This window comes from Agrilus planipennis, unplaced genomic scaffold (genome assembly GCF_000699045.2).
Source record: "Agrilus planipennis isolate EAB-ADULT unplaced genomic scaffold, Apla_2.0 scaffold181, whole genome shotgun sequence".
Taxonomy (NCBI): Eukaryota; Metazoa; Arthropoda; class Insecta; order Coleoptera; family Buprestidae; genus Agrilus; species Agrilus planipennis.
In genome coordinates this window covers 346112-350286 of record NW_020438858.1, presented here as the reverse complement: position 1 = coordinate 350286, position 4175 = coordinate 346112, and the positions used below count along the sequence as shown (strand labels likewise).

General features: G+C 28.1%; 1 long non-coding RNA gene across 1 annotated transcript; it reads right to left on the bottom strand.

The window, feature by feature from the left end:
* Nucleotides 1-960: 960 nt before the first annotated feature.
* Nucleotides 961-2628, bottom strand: LOC108739308. Its single transcript, XR_001938126.2, has 3 exons — nt 2155-2628; nt 1831-2101; nt 961-1591 (listed from the first exon to the last, which is right to left on the bottom strand). It is a non-coding gene; the product is annotated as an uncharacterized LOC108739308 (long non-coding RNA).
* Between the last annotated feature and the right edge of the window lie 1547 nt (nt 2629-4175).

The window sequence follows — 4175 nt, the reverse complement described above, 5'->3', positions numbered from 1 at the left end:
ATTAGTTTAGCCGTTTCGAAGATTAGCCCGCACAGATAGAGAGACAAATACAGTATTATTTCGTTATAAAGGTTAAATAATTTTTTAATAACATTTTAAATTTAATTTAAGTATATTAGAAATATTGCCCTTATCTTCCACAATTTTTACTCTTAATAAAAAAACAACGGAATATGAATATTGGATGTAATATATGTATATAATAGTAGTTAATAGACATCGAAAAAAATATATTTTAGAATATTTTTGAAACGGCCCTGTATTTTGTAATCGTTAACCTGAAGCAATCATATGTAAACATACTTGATTTTTCGTAATATAACTTTTTTGCTTCAAGCTCTTTTTGTGACACTTGTGCAGTAAATCTTGTTATAATTCCTACGCACAAAAAGTTGGGATAATGACAGCATTTTATTAAGCAGTCAATAAGGAGTGTAAGGATAAAATTAAATATGTGGATACTTATACATAAAATATTAATTGATAGATGAAATTCTTATATGCATCTTAAAATTAATTATACTGAAACGCACTACCAATAAAGACGTGCTTAGAGGAAGCGTTTGTTGAAAATAAATAAAATTAAATCAACGATAAAAAGCGCGCACTTCTCCAATTCGGAAAACTCAAATAAAACGTGTGAAGAACATTGAAGGCGTATTATTCACAAATATCACGTTATTGTTGAACAAATAAGATTCTCTTTTGGTAAATCAAATAAGACTAGTTAAGTATGATTTAATTCTTGCAAGCTTCAAAAATTATTGTAAATATGAACAAATATTTCAAATTTGCTCAGTGTATTAATTTAATTTGTTTTTTTTTATTAAAAAATGACGGAAATTATATTAAGTGGACTTCAGTCTTGTAAATACGTAAATATATAATTTTTTATAATTTATAAAAACTTGAACTTGTACAATTAATCTATTTAATCTTGTTATAAACAAAAACTAGAAATAATTAAATAAATAAAATAGTACAGATATATAAATTAGGAAAAATTGTCGTCTGTCTGTTTGTCCATCCATGCGGACTAATCATTGAAATAGTTGAACCAATTTCGATGGGACTTCGTAAATATGAAGAGTGGTTGTCAGGAGTGACCTAGACAATTTTATTTAAATTGTTTATTGGTTATTACAAGTACTTTTATTCTAAACAATTAAAAATATCTAATCTCATGCGAGCGGGCAAAACTTTAGTCTTTAATAAAATCGAAACTAAAAATGGAAAGGAATAAATCCAGTTGCAGGTCAACATTTGCGATTAATAATAAAAGTAATAACAAAAATTAAAATAAAAATAAGCAGAAGGAATGAGAATCGAATATTTATTACCGGTTATTTAAAAAGAAGCATTGAAGATGAAAATAATTTATTTGGTGAATGTAAAAGTTGGCCTTTTTGATCGTGGAAGAATGAAGATGGATCAGTATGGATCTCTACATATTTTTTACACCTATACAGATTAAAATTATTAATCTTACATTTGAAACTTAATTTACGAAAAGATTTGCTTCAGAGTCCGCACATCTTAACGAATAATGGGGAATGGAGTTGCAACGTTTCACTATTTATTCTTTGATCTCCTATTTATATGACATAAAAAAATTAGTAAGATATGGATACGGATAAAATGAAATACATATGCATTTTAAGAAAAGAATTGTTTCGGTTTTTGTTTAATCAATTATGGTATGAGTATGATTAATGGTGGGTGATAATACATGAACGAATCGAAGTGAATATCGAAACATTTTTTTGCTATTTTTTCGAATTGTTCGTTATTCTTTTCGAATTATCTATATTTTTAATTCAATTTGTTTACCTTGCGAATGTATTGCAAAATGCTCACATTTTGCATAAAAACAGGACTTCTAAAAAACTCCTCGCGGTGTCCTTACTCCTTTGTAACCACTGACGAAACGTTGGTATTTTCCTTTTTTGTGTACAATATTTTTTCCACAATCGGTAAATGTAAATTTAAAACATCAAGATCAGATATAATAAATTATTATTATTTAGGTACTTCCATAGCAGGGGCGGATTCAGGAACAATTCTTGGTTGGGGAAAATTGAGTTTTTCTTAAATATAGTTCCTGGAATAAGTTCTACTAATACGCCGCATTTTTCAAAATTCTTCATAATTTACCTGCATTTTCAATACCTTTATTGTATATCTATGTATGTATGTATGCACGAATATATGTATTTATGTATGTATGTATAACTACTAAAAATATGTCTGTAGGAAGATAATTTAAATAGGAAAGTGGCACTTAAGTAAAGTAAAATCGTATACGTTAGGAATTCTGTCATTGCGATTTAATAACACTGTATTAGTTTCTAAAAAGGCCAACGCAAACATGTACTTTAAGCAAATATTCGAAAATAAATATTAAATTTTCGCCTGTTTTTTGCAAATTTATTAAGCATGTGGCGAAAATTAAACAGTAGAACATTTTGTTACGTAAATTAAATTGTACCTACATGCGCTGACGAACCTTGGACCTATTTTATAGTCAAGGTAATAGTCTTCTAGCCTATTCTGCGTGTAGGTATGCAAATTCATTTTAGTTTGTATACTATTATCTGCACCATTCACATAAAACTATTTTCAACTGTTTATAATNTACTTATTATTTAAACAGCATACTATAAATGTATCTTTATGGTCTAGTTAGTCTACATATTTTTTTATGAATTTCTTAACCGTAACAGTATTATTACTAATTGTCTTTAAATTTAAACCCTATTTAAATTTATAGGGTAAAAGACATGCCCCCGCTCTATTTAGTATCAATATGGGTTTTCCATTATAGGAAAATATTAGCGAAGATTTTAAGTTTTATAGTGCTACTTTCGGTGTTAACGAAGAAGGATACAGTTATTTGGATTTATTTAGAAAATTAATTACTCAAATAGGTAAAAGTTAACTTATCTTTGCTGTTAATCGAATTTGTTTGTAATAATTATTGGTTTAGGAAATGCCATGGGCTATGTTCGAATGATAAGGTCTGGAGGCAGGAGATGTCTCGCGGACGCCACATGTTTTATACCAAATTTAAAAGAAGCAGAAACAATACCAGAAATGCTAAATGAAAGCTTACCAGAGCAAGTTAAAGCAGCTTCACTTGGTTTTCAAAGAGATTTAAAAAACCTCATTGAAAATTTTGAAGAAGCGACAGAATATTTTCAGGTTTATTATATAATTGAAATAATTAAATTACATCAGAATTCATTATTTCTATTTTAGCTGTTAATTAACGTATTTGCACCCGTATTTAGAGAATCTCAGAATATGCATTTAAAAAATTTCTACGTTATCATTCCTCCTTTGACAATAAACTTTATTCAGCATATAGTTGCATGTAAAGAAAGACTTAGCAAAAAAAATAAAACGGGTGCAGCGTTTACTGATGATGGTTTTGCTATGGGTTTGGCTTATATAATTGAATTGTTGGATCAAACCAGCAATTTAAATTCACTCCATTGGTTTCAGTCAATAAATACAAAAATTACAGAACAACGGAAAGCACTAGAAAAACAAAAATGTAAGGAACACAAGGATGATGAAAAGCTTCAGCAAACGTTATCTTTAACTGAGAAACGACTAGATACTTTTGATAAGGTAAAGATTAATGAAATACACATTGACTATTTTTAATTCAGTCATATTTGGTTTGTAGGAATTCCAGCTGTTATATTTTAATTTTAATAGTGCCAAAATTTTTTTCAAGACCTAAAACATACCATTTATATTTTTTAACACTTTTCTATTATGTAAATTCATGTATATATATTTAAATATACCTAAATAAAAGCATTTTTGTTTTAATATTTAAATGACTAGAGGGATTTAAATAAAATAAAATTTAAGATATTTAATTTTATTACTTATCAAAAGAGCAACAGAACTAGTACAATATACATCATTTACTTTTTAGCCTGAGCTACTGCTTCGTCCTCTTTTTGATAAGACTGTGTAATTTCTTGTTTCTTTGTAGCAATACGTTCCAGACGTCGTTTTTTAGCTTCCCTTACTTTATTTCTCCTAGCTTCTGCTTGATCTTTCAACATCTTGCTACGTGCCTTCTCAGCTTTCTTTTTATGGATGTATTCCATTAAAACCCTTTTGTTCTTAAAAACATTACCTTTGGCTTTCATGTACAG